Here is a 24,067-nt window from a genome sequence, read left to right as displayed (position 1 = left end):
AGTACCAACCAGGCACCAGTGGAGTATGTGGGGTAGTGGTGCAGGAAAATCCATTAGTCCTACAGACCATCCTGTCCACGGGTGTCTCTGGGTCCACCTCCGATGACCTCTATTGCTCAGGTGCTGAATCAGTCATTGAGACAAATGTCCCGTCGCAAGTGAGTGTTTCTGGAAGGGATGCTGTTCTGTCCAACGCACCTGCACAGGGGGTAGACCCCTCAATGGGCCATTCAGTGTTGGACTGTCCGCCTGTGGCAGTTACGGATGCAGGGTCACACTCCACTATATTTGCTCCTGTTCCTGGGCCAGCAGATCAAAGGAGGAATGCAGTCCTGCAGCCTCAGTCTGTGCCAGCACATCACTTTGGGCCTAACAGATGTGGTGTCCGCCAACGCAGTGGCCGTGAGCCACCAGGCAATATTGTGTGGGAGAACACCATGTATACTATTGCAGCACAATTGGGGGCATTGTGTGAGATGATGGCTCAGGCTGTGGATAGAGTGGCTACTTCCATTCTACCCCCAGAAAGGCAGGTTGAGCTCCAGCAGCAGGCAATGGAGTCCATGTGCCGCTCACAGAGGGAGGACATGTTTGTGGCTGAACTGGAAACTTTGCGCACAGCCATATCTGCAGAGTCACAGGCCCACAGGAATGCCCTGAGGTTAGAACACAGGTCCCTCAGAGATACTCTGGGTGCACTTGAGGTGTCCCAGAGTACAAGGTCAGAACGGCAGCTGGAGCAGCTTACACGCACAATCTCAGCTGAGCTCCAGGCAACCCGTGAGGAGATCCAGGCATCATGTGAGGCCTTGCAGGCAGAAGCCTGTGCTACCCATGAGGTGCTGCATGGGGGTCTCGGGACCATCATCCTGCAGAACCAAACCTTTCAGATCTGCATGATTGCTGCCATGGAGGAGCATGCCACGGCTTTGCGTGGTCTGCCTCCCATACCACACACACCTTTTAATGTACCACCAGAGGGTGACGACAGCGATGGCAGTTCTCCCACTATCAGGTAGCCGTGCAGACCATGAGCCCATGGAGGTTTTTTTTTTCTTAACATTCGCACATGTGGCTCTTGGAGTGCAACCTGTGCCTCCTCCCACCTGGGTGCCCCCCCCTGGTCGACCCCTGGCCATTTTAGATTTTTATTTTTGGATGTTTTTATTTTTTCATTTTTATTTTTGATTTTTCTTTTGATTTTAAATTTTTAATTTTAAATTTTTTCATTTTGATTTTATTTTGAATTTTAATTTTTCATTTTATTTTTTTATTTTCAATTTTTGAGTTTCTTTTTTCATTTTCATTTTCTTTTCATATTTCATTTGAAATTAAAATTTTGATTTTTCATTTGAATGTTTAAGTTTTCAGTTTAATTTTAATTTTCATTTTCATTTTCATTTTCATTTTCATTTTTATTTTTTATTTTTGTTTTCCTTTTTTGTTGATAACTTTTATTTCAGATTTTACATTCATGTTGCTTTGTGTGGCATCCATAGGCACCCACTGTGTGTTCCAGCTGGGCCCATGCAGGCTTGTCCTGTGTTTGTGTTTGAAACTTGGGGTCATGACACATATGCCACTCCTGCTTCCCCTTTCCATGGGCTTGCAAGGGTGTCACTGTGTGACAGTAACTTACACAGAGGCATTGGGCTTCCATAAGTTGTGTGGGCAGTCTGTAGTCCAAACTGTGTATACACCCCTACTGGGGATTGCTGATCATTTCTCCACTGCATGGTTGATTTGTATAGTGTATTACATAATGCCCATTATGCATATTTGCATGTAGCTTCTTCATGTCTTAACATGCTGTCTCCATTGCAGATGCAGTTCATGTTGTATGCAGTACACTGCCACATTTACCTACAAGCAACACACTGGAGATGGAAGGGGTCAATGTGCTGCCTTAGTCAGGTTGTGTCACTTGCACTATTGTGATTGCTTACTGTCATACATTGCCACTGTTGGGTCCTGTATTAATGTTTTGTCTTGCTGATAAGTATTTGTTCATATGTGCTGTTTCTTTTTCATTGGCGAGAGGGAATTGTCACTGGCCTGTTTCCATTTCGGACGGAGCACTTTGTGACACTTGTGTCATGTGTTGTGCTTTCATTTGGTTGCTTTGACATTGCATGCCATGCCATGGTGTCTTGGGCAGCTGAGATGGGGTTTGGGAGGGGTTGGGTGGCATACCAGTATTTGGGTGTACTGTTTTGCAAAAGGGGAGTCCTTCATGCTGCATGAATGTGTGCCTTTTACTGAAACAGCATTGGGTTTGTTTAAGTAGCTTGGGATGCACACAATGTAGCACTTCCAGGAAAACAATCTCAGGGTGGTATGGTTGTGACAGTTGACTTTCCCTTTTGTCATCATCATCAATTATCAACTGGTATGTGCCAGGCCTGTGTGCACTCTGCAGGGGTGGCATTTTAGGTGAAATAAATTGCCACAAGCTGGGTACGGGCTGCCTCACCATGTACCCTTTCCCCTCCCATGCGCAGCGGCCGTGCATGTGGTTGGGTTGTGGGGGCACCACCATGTCCACTGGCACACCCCACCGGTTGAAACGTTCTGCAGGACACATGCTGCCACTATGATCTTGCACACTACTGGGGGCGCATATAGCAGCTGGCCACCAGAGTGGTCAAGGGACCAAAAACGTGACTTCAGCACTCCGAATGTGCGCTCCACTATGCCCCGGGTTGCAATATGGGCTTTGTTGTATCTTACCTGAGGTGGTGTGGTGGGGTTCCGTATTAGCGTCATCATGTAGGTGCTCAGAGGGTAGGCACTGTCCCCTGGGGAGGTGAAAATGGTTGTCATTAGTTGAGTTTTGCCATTTGTCAGTTTCTGATATGCATGCATGCGCAGAGGCATTTCTACTCACCAATGAGCCATGTGTCGCCATGCCTCCCAGCTTCCAGGTCTCGGTTTACGGGTGACATTCTGAATATAAAACTATCATGACTGGACCCCGGATAGTTGGCATATACAGAGGTGATGATTCCCTTGGCATTACATACAACCTGCACGTTGATGGAATGCCATTTCGATAGATGTGCTCAGTTGCCCTCGGAGAACGTAGAACCACTTGGGTGCAACCAATGGCACCTAGCACTTTGGGGAAGTGTGCCACCACGTAAAAGTCCTGGCCCACTGCCTGCCTTTCTGTGGGTGTTCTGGGCATGTATATGTGGCTGCGGACTGAGGGGTGGGCAGTCATGATCGTCATCACCTGGTGTAGGAAGCGTAACTGCGTGGCCTGCGAGATGACCCCAACTATGGCACTTGTCTGCTGAAATGACTCAGTAGCCAAGAAATGCAGTATATTGAGCACCTTTACCAAGGGGCTCAGTGCTTGGGAGCACAGGGTGGGTGATGTGACATCATCCTCCCACTCAGGCAACCAGTTCTAGCATGATTTGGGGTGGAAACCTGTACCTCCCATAGACCTGGTCATCAGGCATCCCAAAAAGGCTGGACCTGGGTAAAAAAATGCGGGGCCTGGCTATGCTCCTCCTCCTGCGGTGTCCGACGACCACTGCTGCGAGGAACGGTATATTCATCGTAGCGTCTGAGCTTGTTTGTTGTTTGCGCGCACTTTTATGCTGCGCGGGGACGTTTACACCTGCTTCCTGCTAGCGTACGTGTTTCTGGATTAGCGCGTCTTTTGTGACGCGCGGGTTTCTCCTGTTCGATTCCATGAATACGTGCTGTTAGCGCGCGTGTGGGCGTTGCTAGGATTTACCAACTCTACTTCCCCCGTAACACCCACATTTTCACGTGTTGTTCCCCATTCCACATGTTCCGCCCCCTTTTTAGATGTGTGCGCTGCCCTGTGTGCTCCTTCACTGGCCGTCTCGCGCACAGCCTTCAGGATGTCACAATGACGTGTGTGCCACCTGCTGATTAAGCGGACATCTCAGGTAAGCCATGCGCAGCGCATTCCATGAAGCGATAAACGCCTGCGTGCGCTGCTTTCGCACAAGTGCGCTGCGATTTTCATGCTTGCTCTCCCCTTTTCAGCGCACATTAATTCCATGAATTACCCTGGCAGTGTATCCGATTTTAAACTGCACATATGCCACACACAAGAACCAATGTACCCAAAAAAGAATGTATACATTCAGCAAAGAAGTGCATTTGTGTGATTAAATGTATGCTAGAGCTTTTTTAAACTAAATCAGACAAAATACGTTGCAAAATCAATAGGAGCTGTATGGCCACATGATAAAATCATGCATTTAAGAAAAGGAAAGAGTGGACTGCAGCAGAAGATATATGATTCATGGATTATTTGAGCCAAAAAAACGGGATTTGTGCGCCATTCTACTCGCAAATCCCCATTTGTTAAACAGGGATGTGCGGGCAGAATGGCGCACAAATCCCGTTTTTTTCGGCGCAAATGGGGAGAGACTTCCAAAGTTTACATTTAAGGTCAAAGTATCATCAATGGTCGATGGCATATTTAAGAAAGAAGTAGTTTTGGCATATATCACACTCACAGAACCACGTCTTTATTTGTGGCGCATCTTTATGGCATTATTGTCCATTGTTCTATCACTTGACTATGCGAGTCTATCTGTTACTGTCCCTCAACTTCCTGTTCTCTATACAAAATAATGTAAGCCATGTCCTATGCAAAGATTTATGTTTCATAAAAAAAAGCCTTTTTATTTGAAATATTGTAGCTGCAATTTGAAGATGAGTTCCAATTACACGTTTGCATTTCATATTCATATTTGAATGGCTCCATGGGGAGGAAACACGTTCAAATGACTGCAGCCCTCCTTTATCAATGTTGCCTTGGATGCCATGAATATAATTGGAATATCTGGATTTTGCATTAACGTCAGCCTCCTTTAGTGTGATTCTAGTGTCAGGAATCAGTTATTCGGTGCCTTTTAATCTTTAGAACCGTTCACTCAAAGAGTCCCCAAAAGACATTCGATATCAAAAGAAGAAACATAATATTGATGTTAATGTTATTCCTAGTTTTTTTATTTAATTAATTCTTATTTTCAGGCACTAAAAGTTCCTGTATCATGTTTTCGAATGGGTTCATACCAGCATTAATATTCACTGCTCCATTGGAGAGGGCCGATAATAAGACGAAGGGCCTCATTACAGGTTTGGTGGCATCCTGCCTTACCGCCACTTGGTCTGCCGGAATTACAGGCAGATTGCAAGTGGCATTAAGGGTGGTAAATCCCCATTCTATGCAATGGCATAGGACTCCATCCGGGGATTTGCTGGTGTTATCGGCAACAGTAATACCACTTATTTTTGCCAGTAGGGTGGCGGAATTACCTCCAACTTTTAGCTGGAGGTAATTCTGACCACCCCACTGACAAACTTGTAGTTTGTCAGTGCAGAAACGTGCCGGTAAACATTATTACCGACAAGTTATTTCTGCACAGGCAAACCTGTACCTGTAATGAGGAAAACGTGTAATGCTGATAAGTTTGCGACGACAATAACACTGCTCCTGGAGCCTCGGCCTGTGTCAAGGTCCATGGCAACTTCTAGCAGGGACCGCTCCTCTTCTCCAACATTTGCGTGCTACAATAACACAGTTCCAGGAGCATCACCCTATGCCAATGGCCCCTGTAGCTTCCAGCAGGGTCCGCTCCCCTCCACCAGCAGTGGGGTGCTAGAATAACACAGACCCCGGAGCCTCACCGTTTATCAATGGCCCCTGCATCTTCCAGCTTATTTTGATTTATAACTTATCGTTAGCCAGGCCCACTCCTGTCAGAATGCACAGCTCCTGTGATGTAGCTGCATTTCTATTGCAGGAAGTGCAGTGGGTGGAGGGATTGATGTAAGCGGTTAGGCCACAGACAAGTGGCAGAAGGTGATCATCTTCTCTCACCCACAGCTCCATCTACACATGACTGCAACTGGTTGATAGTTAGAGCAGGATCCGTGGAATCGGTCGGCGCAAAGATCGCAAGCTCGTTTTTCCATGAGCCTCTGACTTGCCCTAACTAACACCTGTATCCTCATCCGCTGCCACTGTGTCCACAAAGGGGCAGTGGTTAAGTAATTTGTCCAAGAAGAATGTCTTAAAAATGAGCACATTGAAATGTTTAAGTATTTGGGATAGTAGGGGCAAAACGAAGACCTAAGTATTTGACTGAGCTATTGCACCATTTGAGGCCAAAAGTGACGATATCATGTTTAAGGCAGTATGGATTTAAGGGCATAATTTCTGATTTCTGTGTATTTAATTTATATCCTGATACTTGACCGAATTGTGTTAAAATACTCAAGAGGTTGGGAATGTGAAGTTTGGGGTTTTTGATTAATATAAGAATATCATCTGCATATGCAGCTATTTTATTTATTGAAGCACCGACTTGAATTCCTGGGATGTTTGTGGTAGATCTTATTGATTCTAGAAGTGGTTCAAGAGAGAGGATATATAGTAATGGTGAGAAGGGGCAACCTTGACGCGTTCCTCTTAGTAAGTGAAAGGAGGAGGAAGTTTGACCATTTAAGTAAATAGCCGAATTGGGGGCAGAGTAAAGCAGTTTGACCAGTGAAATAAATTTTTCACCACATCCATGCCACCGTAGAGTTTGAAACATAAAATTCCAGTCGACACGATCGAAAGCTTTTTCCGCATCTAATGCAATGGCCGCATATCGGTATCAGCAAATATATCACAACACTATTATTTCTTCATGCACAGAGCATTTATTACTCCAACCAAATTGGCTAAGTCTAATCCGAATTATAATGCTAAATGTTGGTCATGTGGCATATCTCCCGCCACGTATATGCATATGTTTTTTGAATGTTCATTTACTGTTAAATTTTGGCAGGAAATCTGGAAGCTTCTTAAATGTATCTTCTGTGTTGATGTGCCCTTTTCCTTTGTTAACATATTTTTAGGAAGTATAGCCATTACAACTTATTTCCCATCTGACTCTGCAAGACTTTATGACTTATTCATCTGCATAGCTTTAAAGTGTATTACGGCTAACTGGAAAGACTCTAGTTCACTTTCCACCAAAATCTGGTGGAACACCATTTGTAACACTCATAAACTAGAGATGTGCATGGCCAATAATCACAACACAATTCCTAAATATAATGCTAAATGGTATTTTTTCACCAGGTATCTTAACTGTTTTAATGCAACTGCTCATGGTACATAAATTTACATTCTTATATTAGCATCATTATTCATATTGCCATACTTATTCAAAAATGCTAGAACTTGATAATGTTTGAAATGATTAGATTATTTTGATGAAATAACCCAATATACCCATTCCCCCCCCCTATCCTCTTCCCTCCTTATCCTTATATGTCTCTAGTCTGTCTCCCTGTACGTCTCCCCCCAAATCTCTATTTTCACTATATATAAATCACTCGTTGCAGACCTGTGATATAATTAATTCTAAACTACATGTTATATTAATGCGGTTTATATCTATTATAGTTCATATTACATTCGCAAGTGAATTTAACAAATGATTTAGCCTTATAGAAATACTATTACAAAGGATCAAAATCAATTACTATGTCATTTCTCTGTTGTTCTTGTTTTATTCAAAGTCTGTAACCTGTTGATATCTGTATCAAAATCAATATTTTAACAATAAAAATCATTAAAATAAAAAAAAAAGAAATGTTTAAGTAGGAGACTTATATCAAACAATAATGTCCACTGCCTTTGCATGGATACTTATGGAGATCTGAATAGTCCAATGTTCTACGATCGTTGCAATGCAAATAATAATTGTTCATAATTTGCAAATCATTTTGAAAAGGGACTCACACATGTAATGTTTGAGCAATATGTGGATTCTGTTAATCTAGTCAAAACGTATCAAAAGCAAGTCAAAATAGAAATTGTGAGCACAGGCAACTGTGCAAAGCATATGAATAATGCTGAAGGTATGTTGTGTACCTCATTCGTATACTCATGTGCTTGAATGTCCACACAGAACACATGTTTAACTTACAGGCAAAGGTAGTATAGTTCAGTCTTATGGAAATGTACAGCATGTTTAAGAAAGGAGAGAAAAGAGGACACAAGAATAGGGGTTTAGAATTCAAGAAGTGATGGTTATGTGAAAAGGGTGTTATGACAATTTCATTAGTATCTATTTACAACATGATTGTAAAGTGCCCAGCACAAAATCACCAAGCAGGCAATGCAATGCTCCTCAAATGTGGGGATGAAGTCAAGTGCAAGCAAAATACTCCGTTTTCTCAGAACTCTGTCATCTGAACAAGTGACTGGCGCAGCATCACAAAGCAACCAGCGCGGAAAGCATAGCATGCTCTTTTTTTGCTCTCTTGCCACGTTATCCTCAAGCAGGCTGTGTACATTACTTACACAAACCTGCTTACTAAAATCTACCAAAAAATGTAAAGTTTGAAAAGAAATTGTAAAATTAGGCATCATAGGAAAACATGGGAGACTGCACCAGCCTTGTCCTCTTGGCAACAATTAACCTAACCTTTGGTATAAGCATGCACTACACAAGTTGTTAGCGTGACTGGGCAGCCATGCATATCTCAAGAGGGGTCAATGTAAGCTGTAGGGTTGCACCATAGAGTTTCACAGTGACACGTATCCAAATAACACTTATACTCAAGGTTTCTTGATTAAACAATGATTTATTAATTGAACAGTCAGTTTGAATAAGCCTTCTTTGGGAAAGAACAAATAAGTAACACTTAAAATATACTTCAGAAATACACATTCTCAGTTTCAATAAATCAGTAGATACCCATTTGGGTTGTCACACAGACACTTCCTATACCCTGAGGTAACTTCAATAACTAGGGCACTGTGGAAATTGGTTTAACACTGGTACATTTAGAGCAATACTGAGTTCGGTGTCAAAAGGAAAGGTCAGAGGAAGAAACAATGGCCAACAGGTTTCTCAAACAGGTAAGCACTTTTGAACCCCCTAATGCAATGTAGATGAACCCTTTTCCAGCTATACAAGTAAAGTATGTATGACATTTTGGATGTACAGATCAAAACACAAAGTCAGAGTTTGGAAAATTCTATCAGGTAGCTAGGGCAACCAATGTCAATTGAGCAATGTCTAGGGGATCTGAAGATCTTCTTGAAAGTAAGTAGAAAGTATTGTACACTGTTATAACTGTTTCTGTTGATAAAGAAATCACTGTTGGGCAACATGCTGGGAGGCTTGTGAAAGGCAGAGCTGCAAGCAACTCTACAAAAAGCAGCAACTGCAAGCCAGAGCTGAGGGCAAGCAGAGTAACAACAAAAAGTAAGTATCCCTTAGTTAACAGTACCTTAGGCATGAAGAAATTGGTTCCAGCTGGCTTCTGTTCCAGTTGCAGTATGGCAGAACTTGTTGTCCTGGGCCTCAATCTCGGGGACAAGAGGGAGGACATCTGGTGACTCCTGCACTATGGTTTGAAGGTTGGCAGCTGCAATGGGCACACTTCAGATCAGCATCACTTTGCGGTTTCAGCTTCTCGCGAATAGCACCACAGCAGTTCTCGGATACCTTGTGGGCTTTCCTTGCTTCTGGGGTCCAGCACTCTGTTGAGGTGGCTCAGGCTTGGTTAGTCCTGCTTTATGGGAGTCCGGAGGATCTTCCTGGAGCTCAGGACTTACTTAAAAACGATGCACTCGATTCTGGTGTTCATCTCCCTGGTAATCTGTTCCTGCATCAGCAATGGAAGTACAGCCAGCTTTGAGAGGATTTCCAGATGAGTCCGTCTTTGGGTCGATTGGTCCCACCAACGAAAGGGGAGAAGTCGTCCTTTTCAGGGCTTCTCTAGTCGAGGTGAATTTGGAGCTTCAGCACTGCAGCAGGGCTTCACCGGGAAAACCAACGGTCCAGGAGTTGCAGCAAGCGTCTTTTCCATGTTCTCCTTTGGATTACTTCATCCAGTGGTTGACTCTGCCTTCTGTCCAAAAGACCTCACCTTTTATGCAGGTTTCTCCCATTCATTTGCAGCCTAGCTGTCACTCACACAGCAGGGTGGCTGTCCTCTAAGGACAGCCAGCCAGCCAATCACCTTTTGGTGCATTCCTGTAACCAAGAAGACTAAGCACAGGGATTTTCGGGAACCTCCCTCACTTCCTGCTCTGCCAGACACGCTGGAGCCAGAGGCGGGCTTCACAAGGCTTCACAAGTGAATCTTGCCAAAGACAAAATGAACAATGGGACCAAACCTGGTTTGACACGCAGATTGAATCTCAAGAAGGACCTTTCCAACAAGAAATGGCGAACAAAGAAGACGAGGGCCGTTTTGACAAAATTAGCACACATGGGTGCTTTACTGCAGCTGCAATTGCAGCCCGCCGTAGAAACACTCAATGGTAGGATAAAGTAAAGCACTTCTATACCATTAATCGTAGAAAGGGTAACATAAACATGTTACATGAGAAACTATACAAAGGAGATACTAAGTGACCCCTCCAACACCCTATTGTAAGATATTGTGTGCTGGGTCGTAAGTAATGTAAATTTCAATGCACTGCTCTTGGAAACAGTAGTTTAAGCAATGAAGGTATTTAAACCTTTGGGAAAGACTTCCCTGTGCCTCTGCACTGAAGGTGCTTTGTGTCACAATGTAAACAGATGATGCCAATGGAGTTTGTTAGACACCAAAACCAAAATAAACACAGTGTTGAAATTAAAGAAAAATACATGAGAGGGTGGGAAAAAGGTCTCACTCTCTCCGTGATAAAAATGTAATGTCCTAAAGTCCAGCAAAAGAGATGGGGGTCTCTAAGGTTAAAGGGAATTAGCACATTTCTGAGAATTCTCCCTCAGAATTCAAAAACATATTCACAATGTCAAACACTTGACAAGATATTTAAGCACTTGGTAGTATCCTCTGCTGAGTCAGTCAAGTAGCTCGGTATAACAGAAAATCCCACATGGTGCAACAGTACAGATAGCTCTGTCTTACAGAACGTTTTTCAATGAGATGGTCCCATTGGAAAATGCTTTTGCAAATCAGACCCTGTGAGCCTGACTTACAAATGCGCTTTTAACTACCTTAAAGTTAATTACTGTGAAGTAATTTACTTTGTGGAAATGACGGAATATCGCCGGTAAAACCTCTCCCCGGTTAGCCAATCTCCAAGCAGGAGCTGTCTTGGGAAACAGGATTCAAAGAGCACACTCACCCCAACTTGAGTAATCTCATACCATGGTGCTGCATACCAAAAGTGCTTTTTGCATTATGTGTGGACAGGGGGAGCTCTGACCAGCTGGAGGAAGATTCTGCTATCTTCTTTTCTCTGGTTATCTCCCTTCCTTCCTGTCCCCTTCAATTTCATTAACAAAGCACATTTTGTATGATGTTAGAAGCAAAGTCCACTTGTTCCAGGACCAGGGATTGGACCCCTACAGCACCTGGTGACTTGTGCCTTTAAAAGAAGGGTTCTCCCACTCATTCTTGACTCACTCTTAGACAAACATCTGAGGAAAAATTCATCTGGACCTCTTTTGTGAAAGCTGATCTTTCTAAAGTCCTCAACCACTGAGGTGAAGAAGGTAAATAAGGAGCAGTTGAATGCACCTGCAAGCTCTGCCCCCATACCCACTCTCAGGGAACATTGGGGGTACTACTTGCTGTGATCAAGGACCTGCCACTCTCCACCCAACCTCCCTAGGCTAGGAGAGCAGACCTTGAAAGGACTCATCAGTACTATAGCACCTGGAATGGATTACCAGATCAGCTAAGGCTGTGTTCTGTCGCATTGGACCAGTCAAACTGCAAGTGAAATGTGCTGCCAGTCATTGAACTAGCGAGACTCGCTGGTGCTGCCTTCAAGAATCAACTGAATCTTCGAACCACTGTGCTTGCAACTTCAAATCAACTTGACGTTGCAATGTGTCCTCGCAGAGCCCACCATCTGCTTGGCTTGAATCAACTGCTTATCATTGGACTCCACTCGATCCTCTGGAGTGTCACTCATCGTCTGAAACCAGCAGTTACCCGAATGACTTACCAAGATCAACATAAAACCCCCACTTCAGCGAACCGCACAGCAGGACATCAGGATCACCTCAATGATGCATCGCTGAACTTTGACTCAAACCGATGGAGCAACAGTGCCCAGCAGTTACTAGACATGTCGAACTGGCTACGCTTCAAAGCGATCCTCGTGAGCTCTCCACCCTGTGTTCGATCCACTCACAGAACAGAACAAAGTCTGGTTTAGCACTGTTGAACTACCATGAAGATACTATTGACCCATCACTCCCTCGTCATACATTTTGTGCCCTAGAGACTGGTTAGGTCACCTTTTTTTCAAAGACATTTGCTTACCTAAGCACATTGTTGTTGTTGATTTGCCTTTCCACCTTGTACAGTGTTTTTTTTAATTTATGTATTATTGCAGATGTTGGGCCTCATTAAGACCCTGGCGGAACGGGTTAAATGGTGCCGTAAAAGGCTGCAGTGCCGTTCAACCCGTTCCGCCACATTACGAGGTCCCCTCGCGGGACACGTTAAGCACGCCTGGGAAAACCAGGCATGCATACTGGGTCCCGTGAGGGGAAGAGGGAGCAAACAACGGGCCATCTCGTAATGGCCCGTTGTTTACTCCCTCTCCCATTCCCATTCAGCCCTATGGGGGCTGAAATGGGAATGGGGATGAACCTTGTCCGTGTCCTCGAGTGAGGAATTACCAGGCCATCCGAACTCGGAATGGTCCGGTAAGTCCTCATTCCGAGGACACGGATGCGGTTTTGCCGGCAGCCATGCCGCCAATAGCGGCATGGCTACCGGCATACCTCGTAATGAGGCCCCTTGTGTCTACTTAAATTATTTATTTTGATAGATTCTTGACTGGACATCAGCTTTATTTTGAACTATCATACTTTGCTGTTTAGGTTGCAACTGACTCGATTTACTCCCCATTAGAGAATATAACTTTCTTTCGGCCCATGTCACCACAAAAGACAAAGGAGGTATATCTCTAGACTATGGGCCTCATTACGAGTTTGGAGGCAGCCATGCCCTTAATAAGGCCCATGTTTGGAGGCATGGCTGCCTCCAAACATGGGTCCGGGTCCGTGGTCCCTGACTGGGGAAATACCGGGCCATTCGACTTTGGAGGGCCCGGTTTTTTCACCAATCAGGTATCCTGGACCCCGCCAATCCTCATTCCCATTTGAGCCCCCATAGGACTCAATGGGAATGGGGAGCATGCTAACAACAGGCCCATTAATGACAGGCCCGTTGTTAGCATGCTGGTCCCCTTGCGGTACCAGCAAAGGACTTCTGGTCTTGGTTATTTTTCAAGTGCATTGTTTAAGTTAAAGCATATATACTCTTTAATTGTGGCGGCCCATGAATATGAATAAAATAATGTAAGTTCTGTTGGAATTATATTTTTCCTGTAGATTAAATGTCCAGCAACACCATAGAAAGACGCATCTGTGTGGTGATGTTGTGAACAAGCATAAAGGAGGACAGTGCAGTAGAAGTTATAAAGTGGGGCAGACAGATAAGTGCCACATCACAAAAAAGCAAAGTTGGTCCTCTTTCTTTATATTTGTATAAAGAGGATTAAGGTGTGACACACCAAACCGCCAGATGGAGGGTGAAAACATGAACATTATTATTCCTCCGTCCAGATGAAGGCCGTTTGAAATTAAAGAGTCATAACTGTTCTATCCCATGATGAGGCCAAAACACGAGCAGTGTCTAGTTCTCTTTTGTTTAAAATCTATGTTGGGTGTCTCACTGACATCATGAAGGGATATACCCCTGAATCACAGACTACAAGATCTCTGTGATAGTTGGAACTGTGTAAGACGATCGATTTAATCAATGTGGACGTAGAGACCACAAATGGTTTTATTCTGTATACATATGTTGGTGGTACATAGATGGAGTACCCTTCTGTTGTTGAGAATACCAGGTATGCTAGAGGCCCACAAATCCTCTCCCCAAAATAACAGAGGACCCAGCCATGAGCAAGTTAGAACTGTCGTTTATTACAAAAATCGATAGGGATAATACAATACAATCACGATTCTCCAGTACATCTCAATTTTCTAAGGTATGTTTCCCAGTTTTGATGCCACATGTCGTCATCACCTGGGCCCTCCCCCAAAAACATATTCCTGTTTCTAATAGGGTGCTGAGAGTAGTAACATCTATAGATAGCCCATATAGAAATTATTCTACTGACCCCCTCAGGTCAGGTGGCTGACCTGCCCGTCCCCAAGAAACTATCTATTACATTGGACCTTGCCATCTACCCCTGGATTTCTGTCTCTTATTTGGATGGATCCGGTCTCCCCAGGCCTGGAATCCAGTTTGGATCTCAGCCCTCTGTGCACCTCTTCAAGGTGATGTGAAATGACTATGTGTCTGAATTGTATCTGGTAGTAGGCCACCTTTGCCTATGAGAGTGCACTCCCCATTGCAACATTTGTTTCACTTCTCTTCTGGGTTGCTGAGAGTGGCTCATCTTCCCACCACGGGTGAATGCCCATAGTCTAGTTCGGCTGCATCACGTGGTTGTGGACCACAAAATTGTGCTTTTTAGATCTGCATCTATGAGGATTTATTCAATTATCCTGCAGCTGGTCTCTTGTCGTCTGGAGCTCTGAATGCACTATCTCTGACCTTGGCCGTGAGTTGGTCTGCACTTTGTGCAGACTGAGCTTGCTTCTCTTGTCTGGTATTCTGTGGCTTGAGGCCTTCTGTAATTTTCCTTAGACATAGGGTCTCATTACAAGTTTGGTGGTAGTCTTGCCGGTAAAACCGTCATGCTGCCACCAAACTTGCAATTTTTTAAGGCGCCCGCGAATGGACAATTACGGCCCTGCCGGACCCAGTAATCACCCATTTGCGGGCCCCGGGATGGAATGCTCCCTGGGGGCCGTAATGGCACCCGTGAGCAGAACTCGTAGTTTACCGGTATGGGAACTACAGTACCGGCAAGCTTACTGGTACCATCATTCCTGGACCGACAAACTTGTAATGACCCCCAAAGTGTGCTTTCTACATGCTCATACTGTACTATGTTTCTATAGGTTAGTCGTACACAATCCTACCAGGCTCCATATATACTTCTGTAGTCCATAGAATGAATTTCCTGAAGCATCTGCAAGCTTGATCAGGATCTCTTGTTGCCTTACATTTCTGCATTACTGCATTTGGATAATGAAAAAATAATAAAAGCTTTGACAGTATGTATATGTATCTGTCCTCTATCTACAGAACTGTCTAAGCATGGGCTTTGTGTATGCAAGTGTGTGTTCGTGTAATGCTGTGCAGGGCTGAAAGTGTGCTTCATGACTAACACTGCTACATGTGGTGTCACTAATGACGTCAGCGTAGTGGCTTCTAGGTACTTAATCGATTCAGTCCATTATAGGGTTTGTGTCCACAATCTCTGTCGGGTACCCTGGATCTGGAAGGATAACACTGCATATGGTTGCAATGACTGTCTGAGGGGAAACCTCTCTGCATAAGTGTCAGTCAGTGGTGCACTTGGGGATCGTCTGAACAATGAGTGACCTCAAGCATTCTTGATTTTTCATCTTGTCATGCTCATTTTTGTGTAATTGTAAGAAACACTGTTTGTTTGTGGTGTGTATTGCACATATATGTATACAAACCGCACAGGGTGATGCAGAATAAAACAGATCTGGTGTTAATAACAAAACATTTTTTTTAATGTGTTATAGATATTTTGATATAGAGGAAATAAAATGTTATATAGATTTTTGGATAATGCATCCCTCTTTACATATGTTTGCTAATTTTTTGCTCACCCCTTTCACACGATTCTCAGTTGTTTTACTTGACTCTGTAATTTATTGTTGATTTTCAATGTGAATGGCCTCGTTTGCCAAGGTCTGAACAAAGACAGGTCTTCCCCTTTTTTGATATTGATAGTGATATACATGCCCACAACACTCTCCAGGCCAGCCCAACACTGTGCTATTTGCTAACATTGTGTTGTGACAGATACACCTTTGACCCACATGGCACCTCAAAAGGAGGTGTGAAACAGCAGTTACATTGTGTGATTGGCACAATCATACAGAACACCTCAACAAGTAGCTGTCAACCCCCCAATCTCCAGACAAAGTCAATCTGTGAAAGTTGTGCAAGGGCTCACCAAAGAAACACAAAGTTCTTGAAAAAGGGTCTCCCCAACATAGTACACCATGACGCAAAAACCAATTACAAAACAAACTGGCTAAACAACAGTACTCATGGTAACAGTTTCTCTGCAACGTCTTCAGGGGAATAACGCCCTCAGAGCAGCCCTCGGCATTCCCAACCATCACCCAAGCCAGATGGGATGCCCACTGGCTCCCAGTTAAGGATAGAATAACATTCAAGACTCTTACCTTAACACACAAATTCCATAGCCTCTACGCCCCCTCCTATCTAGCCGACACCATCAACAGAGACTCCTCTGCGTGCCCTAAAAGAGCACACCAGGCTAATCAATTCCCACCCATCAAAAGAGCCAAAGCAGGGGGTATAGGCTTCCCCCATTTAGCCCCAAAACTGTGGAATGCCTTACCCAATGCCCTTCAAGCGGAAACCTCCCTCTTCACCTTCCGCAAATGTCTCAAAACCACACTCTTCAACTTATATGCCCCTCCCACGCTACCACCTCTGCTGACTGTAAAAAAGTATGCTAAACCAAATGGACCATCTGAAATTAAGTGCTCACTGCATATTTTCTGTTTGACTGTTATGTTCTCTGTAACCAGACATGTAGATGGTAACAAAGCCACGATTCCTCCGGGCTGCTGTGCGCTATATAAATACTAATAAATAAATAAATAAATTAAATACATATTTCTTGCACTGAAAGATGCTGTTGGCCTACATCTCTTCAAGCACATGTGTGGCTACCGCATCCTCAAGGAGAAAACCTAGAAAGGGCATAGTGATGATGAACGAGTAACCAATGAGGTACTCGAGGTCCAGTTTTGGTTACTTGACAATTGCAAGCATTTTGCAGAACAAATATGTAGGGCCTTGAATTCTACGAATGCCATCTCCAAATTTCTGCAGGAACAGAGGAAAACTGTGGATAAACTAAAAGTGTCTGGAATTGAACATTTGGGGCACTCAGATGCAACAGTCTTTCAGTAAAAGAATCAAGATATTAGGAATCACATTTTTCCATCCCAGACTCAAAGTGAATTCTGAATGGGTACTACCAAATACCACCCTATTCATTTTTCAGAGGATAAAAGTTTGGGAGGAGTCTGGGGATTTATTGGAAGAAGAGGGGGACAGTAGAAATTGCAGTAGATATATGTTTCTTAGGGATATTTCCACAGAAAAGACAAAATCAAACTTGAATCCTATTAACTGTATAGGGGATTTATGAAACTGACAGATCATTATGTCTTATATTGATGCTTTGGCTCCTATGACCACCAATATTGTGAAGACATTTTTTCACTCTTCCATTAACCCTGGTACCTTACAACAGGTCTGGGTTACACCACTGCTTATAAATTGGATCCAGATAACCTGTGGAACTAAAGACCAATCTCCAATGTTCCATTTCTTCTGAAGCTAATAGAAAAAGCTTTCAAAATCTATCTATACGACCACTTCGAAATTAATTTGATGCTAGGAGATAGGTAGCCTGGATTTAGGTATTAACAGGGAAAGACATTGCATTATCAGATGTTGAAGAGAGTGTGCTACAGATTTCTGAGGAAGGTGATACAGCAATAGTTTCTCTTTGTTCTCTCTGCAATTTCTTTTACACCCTGCACCATTCTATCCTGCTGTTTAGAACAGATTAGAGGAGGTCTCTACTTTTCCTTTTCTCTGTCAGGTAGAATTTTCTTTTTGTGTATAATTCTCCTCACTTATGATTCCCCAGCAGCTTTTGCTCCATTCTTGGATTTTTACCAGTTCTCCTGAGTGAGTGTGAACCTTTTTCCACACCCACTCATTATTTTGCTCTACCATTGGAAACCTTTTTCAACCCTTTTGATTGTACCTTTTTTGAGTCATGCTTTCCTCCAACTTTTAAGACATCTGCAATGTATTACTGCAGCACACAGCCGCTGATGGGCTCTGTCCAGTACCTATCAGAATAACAGCACCTATTGAAGTACCGACTCCTAAGAAAACCTGTACATTAAGGTACCCATTGAGAAAACCATATAGACAAGTGAGACAGAATGACGATTGTGAGAATGTAATACCCGAAGAAGCTAAGAAGATACTGAAGGAAGACGAATGGTGACGTCATAAGAACCCAGACTGACTCACATATAGAAGATATAACGACCTGAGAATGATGACAAAAGAGATGAAATACCATGGATAAGCGATATCCTGAGCCTAAAGTGAAACAATTGATGTCAAGATGTCAGAAACCTATGCCATATGCATGATGAAGATTTCCAGTTAGTTTAAACGTGTACAGATACAAGAAACCGCAAGAAGCCAAGAAATTGTGAGGCTTGCTTATGCTCGGTAGTAAGATAGATTACGGCAAGTGCCACCTGTACATATATCTACCTCAAAAAGCACTTTATATAAGTATAATTCCTCAACGCACAAGAGCAGAATCCACCAAAGGTTACTAAAGTTCTCAAGAGGAGAGTTTCGTAGCAAACAAATTGAGAATTAAAGATGGAGAGAAACTCAGACGAAGGTAAACATGCCAAGAAGCCAAGGTTGTATCAGCTGGAATAGGCCAACAGTGGATACAATTAAAGAGAGGAAGAACAGACTATCCTGTTCAGGGAAGGTCATGATAAGCCACAGATTGCAGTCGACTGGCAGAATTAACTCAAATACACAAAATTGCATGAAGGAAAGGCTGATTTCTCTGTGTCAGAATCACATGACCAGGCAAGCAGAAAGGGAGGAAACTTTCAAACCTACGCATGGACCTTTGCCATACTCAGACGCCTTAACTTTTCTAGACTCAAGGCCAACCACAAAGAAATAATTGACACATGACCACTGAGGTGATGATTGATTGTAACAATAATTGGAGGGAAGCTGGGGTGCAGATGAACTCCCTGCATCTGGCCGGATTTTCTGCACGCTGCTAAACGCAAGTGGGAAAGTATGAGTGGGGTTGATGCCAACCCAATGACAGTGGACCGTGTAATCTAGGGTGCTATAGTTAGTAGAACCAATGTGACATTGTACTTTTAGTGATGTTTACAGTAGTCATTTTGAAGGAAGGGCTTAGTTGCCCCACCTGACATTGTTTATCTAATCCCCTCTTTCCCCGTTACCATATACAGATATAGTGCCTATATTAAAGTTACCTTCCTAGAACCAATCAAGTTGCATGCTAAGGTTTAAGAGTTACACGTCAGTTTTTGGTATAAATGTTATGTCTTTTCTGAAATTAATTGGCGTTGAAGTGAGAAGGAAGATCGAGCGATTGCTGATATTCATTGAAGTCTCTGTTTTTTGTACTTGTCATTAAACGGACTCCCTTTGACAAACTATTGAGTTGTCATTATTGATTTGGTGCAAGAGTACGAATCTGCATCCCCATCCATCTCAAGGGTGCTGCTGCTCATCTTAAAGTGTTGTTTGGAAACCCCCAGTCCTATGGGCCGGCTGGGGTCCATCCTGCACACCTGCAACTACCTCCAGTGATCGCCAAAGCGGACTGAGTGATGGCTGCAGCTCCAGATCTTTCTTCTGTGTGACAGGGAAGATCCAGACCGGACAACTTCCTCCCTTGGACTGGTGGGTATTACAAGTCTCGAGACCAGTTACAGTATCCCGCAATGAGCTATGACCTTCCGGGCCTGAAATCGCTGAACAAGCTGGGACGTCTTGCACTGCTGCTATGCATCATCTCAATGAGCGCGGTTCTGGCTGCAAACTTGTGGGCATCAGTCTGAGAAAGAAGAAAGTCTACTGGTTGACAACTGTCACTGGTAAAAAGCCTGTGTCGAGCTTCCACAACCAAGTGCGCGATGATTGTCTGCTGGGGATCCCTGTGACTGAGTCTGACTGCTTGATCCCACCAAAAGTTGATTCTTCAGCCATCAAGGCTAGAATCCCGAACTGGAGCTGCTGCTGCCTCACCTTGGGCACCCTCCCGGTGACATTGCTTTTCTCCACTGAAGAAGGTATTGCCTCACTCATGGTTACTGACCTGGCCAATTGTTGTGTTGCTGTTCACTCCTCCTGAGCTCATTGGTCACATTGGGATGATTGACCCAAATGTGTTCTCCTGTGCCTTAGGACATCTGTCACACTCCACAAATCAGCCACATAACATTATAAAATAGTCTAATTTAGACTTTTTGATTGCAGGTCATTATCCCAAGAGATAGTGGAAATAGCAGTACATGTTTTAGAGTTTTGGTGGTGAAGTAAAAACGCTACATTAATTGTGATTTAAGTAAACAGACAAACTGAGTTAGTAAACTAAATGTGTATTATTTAAATGACCAGGTTGTCTTCATAAGTTACATTTTAATTGCAAGCGTAGCACAACTAAGGCGGAATTAGGTGTAATGTAAAAGTTGTTTCTCTGTAAGAAATGTAAAGCATTTTGCTATCCTGTAGCTTTCTCTTTGGTCTGTTAAGTATGATGTTGAAATAAAAAAGGTCATCCAGAGAAGGGTGCCTTGTTTAAAAAAAAAAAAAACTTTCCTGAAATTGTCATTGTTATTTCCCTGTTTGCTTTTAAAGACAGAATGTTCACAATGCAGTTAATGCCAGTAGTTATTGACTTGCCTCTGAACATTCTGATTGGCTGAGGGGAGATCAATATCAACCTCCATGTGCTAATAGGGGATATTTCATCATTGGAAATGAAGATGAAATTACCATGCACAGTCTTTGGCACATTCAAGTAACAGATAGAATAAAACAGAACCATGCATTTATTTATGGGCACACTATACGTTCCGAATACTGTGATTCAATTATTCTCGTTGTAAAATGACTTTTCTGTGCTTATCTAACCCCTAAGGCTACCCAACTACACTTCCATTACACGGAAAACTTCAACCATGTCCTCTACATATATTTATGCTTCCTAAAAGTAATTTTATTTGAAATAGTGTAGTTCGGTTAACTTGCCTAATTTGAAGATGAGTTTCAATTACTCAAGTGCGTTCCATATTCAAATGTGAAAGCCTCCATGGGGATTACACACATTGAAATGATTGCCGACCACATTTTTTTATCAATTTTGCCTTGGATGCCAGGAATATAATAGAACAGTGGGTTTTTCATAAAAAACAGCCTCCTTCACGATTGTGACACTAATGGCAAGAATTAGCTTTCCAGTGCCTTTGAGTCTTTGAGCCGTTCACTCTGCAAGTGTCCAAAAGACATGCAGCATCAAAAGAAGAAATATATTTTAATGTTCATGCCATTGCTTTTGTATTATTTATGAATGAAAGGAAAAGTTATTATATAATTATTCACATTAGCTTATGAAATAATTTTGGAAATATTTTGTTTAACTTTAGTTTGTATTATATATTTGAAGCCATAGGAAACAATTCATATCAGCATTAGATGTCCCTAGGGTGTTGAGGGGAATTAATAAGCCTAACTGCCTTTGTTACTACAGTTCTGGGAGCCTCTGTTCTTCAATAACACCTACATCTTCAAGTAGGGTCGAATTGTGCCCACCTGCAGTGCTTATTATAACTGAATTATATTTAGACCACAACCACGCATTTCAGCTTGTTCAGTATCAGATGTAACTGTATTTCTGTTGAAAACAAAATGCTGTGGGTGGAGGGATGGAAAATCCCTTCCCTTATTGCCATGTCACCCTATGCAAGGGATTAGACAACAGTCACCCACAGCTTCAGGTGCCAATTACTGCAACGGATTGGTAATTACAGCAGGATATGCAGGTGGAGAAAGCAGGAACTAATTATGCACTAAACCACTGCTTCTTCTCTCCAGCACTTGACCCTCAAACCCCTCCATTGTGTCCCAGGAAGACACAGATGATGAGGAGTTTGTCAGAAAATATTAAGAAACAGGATCTGAGGTCTTGGAAAAAGAATATTGAAATGTTCAGGCAGCAGTCTAGTAATGAAGCGCTATAGACCTACCACAAGGGCCGTACCAGGAGTTATGGGTCCTGAAAACCAAGTTAAATGTCTGAGCAAAGCTAGGACATTTAATGAGGTCTACTGGCCCATAACTTCTATTATTATGTCCCACAGAAAGAGTGGGGGTTACAAAAGGCAATTTGCATGCAGTGGTTGTTGGGAATTGGCTATGTCCCAGCAACCACATAAAACATAATGAGGGAGATGCAGGGCTCAGAAACCAGCCTGGCCACGGCTACCAATGTGGCCTGCGATAGTAATTTATTGGTGGTCGGTGATGGTCATCCAGTGAGGCCGGGCCATGCCTGTTGGGTGCGGCCCAGTGAAGACAGAGGGCTGAGCCACCCACGTTGTCTCCGCTGCCACCCCATTAAGTTACAGAGCAGGGTTGCAGAGTCTGGATTCCAGCCTCTGTCAGTCAGGTTTGGCCCGACTGTGGAGGAGAGTGGCGCTGGCGTTGGCTGCTGCGCTCCGTGATGAGAGGGAGTGCTGCATAGAGAGATTTGCTTGAAGCATGGCCAGCAAGGGGGTGAAGCAATCGTGTCTGCCCCCACTGCAATAAAGTAGCCCCCACTGCAGTAAAGTAAGGAGTAGTGATAGTGGGAGAGGATGTCAGTTGCCTGAGTTGCATCTGTTAGTTGTGGCTAGGTTGAGGTGGGGAGGTGTGCTGGCAGATGGGCTCTCACTGAGGCGCTCCCATGATAAGAGGGAGTGCAGGGGCAAAAGCCCTTCTGGCAGCATACTAACATCGATGGAATGGCGTGGCTTCCCTTACTTCCCTTGTCAATTTACAGGCCACATGGGATCTCTGAGCCATACTGGCGTGCACGGCACAGTAATTGGCCAATGGGGACGTGCTACGTCACTTCCCTGGGGTGTGATTAAGCAATGAGCCCCGAGACACGGGGGCATTACTGAGCCAAGTAAAGACCCAGGGCCCATACTTACAGGCACAAGTAAAGCGAGGGCCTTAATGAAGGCACCTGACTCAGTAATGCCCCTGTGTCAAGGAGCTTATTGCTCTTAGTACTCCAGCCCGCAAGACCGGGGTACTAAAAGCAATGTTTTTCTGTCCCAAAAGGCTCTGGTGTTTCAGAGCAGAAGAAAAAAATGATAAAAAAAATGGCCGCTGGGGAAGGGAAAACTACATGCTGTCCCTTCTCCCTTTCCATGGCAGCCAATAAAAAAAATGTGAAGATTTGAAAACACATTTGGCCAACACAAATGGCCACCATGAAAAGGAGAGAAGGGACTCTCCTTTTCATGGTGGTCGTTCCTTCTGCCTTTCCATGACAGCTTGTGTGGATAACTACTGGAAAAGGACCCAAAAAAGAAGGAAGGTGGGGTTGGGAAGGCAGGCAGCCGTGTGGTGGCTCGGAGAAGGGATTACAATGTTCCAAGCCTCCTCATTGGCTGAGGGGCTGCCCCACCTCCCCACCAGGAACAAAGGAAACGAACGCCGGATGAGGCATTTCCAGTCAAGTAAAGCCCTGGCGAGGGCTAATCAGATCTTATTGTCCCTCACCGGGTATTAATAGAGAACATAGCCCACTGCTCCTGCATTAATTTTGTGGGAGAAATGAATATTCTAACGTTCTAAAGTATGAATGCTACAATGCATATTTGACATGCACTAACCGGTCCAATATGTGAGTGGAATGTGAATTTTGAACTCCTATTTTGATCAAAACTCATCCAACACAAATGCAATATTGAAAATGTCCACAGTGGCGAATGTGAAAAGCCCATGAATAATGTTGAACTAGTGTAGCAGCCTCATGGAACTGAATTCCGACACAGAATGCATTCATAACTTAGAAACACACTTAATGCAGTTCAGTCTATCTGAACAGGTACACTCCTTAATAACATAGTAAAGAGGACACAGTATTAAGGTCAAACTCATGGGTTAGGATTTAAAAAACTGGTGGTCATTTGAAAATAGTACAAAATGAATTCTTACAGCTGCTGTTATGCCACACTCCAAGCAAGCTGACTATTGTAGCCCGTCTGAACTTTCCAGT

Source organism: Ambystoma mexicanum, chromosome 6q (genome assembly GCF_040938575.1).
Source record: "Ambystoma mexicanum isolate Mex_15411 chromosome 6q, UKY_AmexF1_1, whole genome shotgun sequence".
NCBI lineage: Eukaryota > Metazoa > Chordata > Amphibia > Caudata > Ambystomatidae > Ambystoma > Ambystoma mexicanum.
This window is presented reverse-complemented; position numbering follows the sequence as displayed.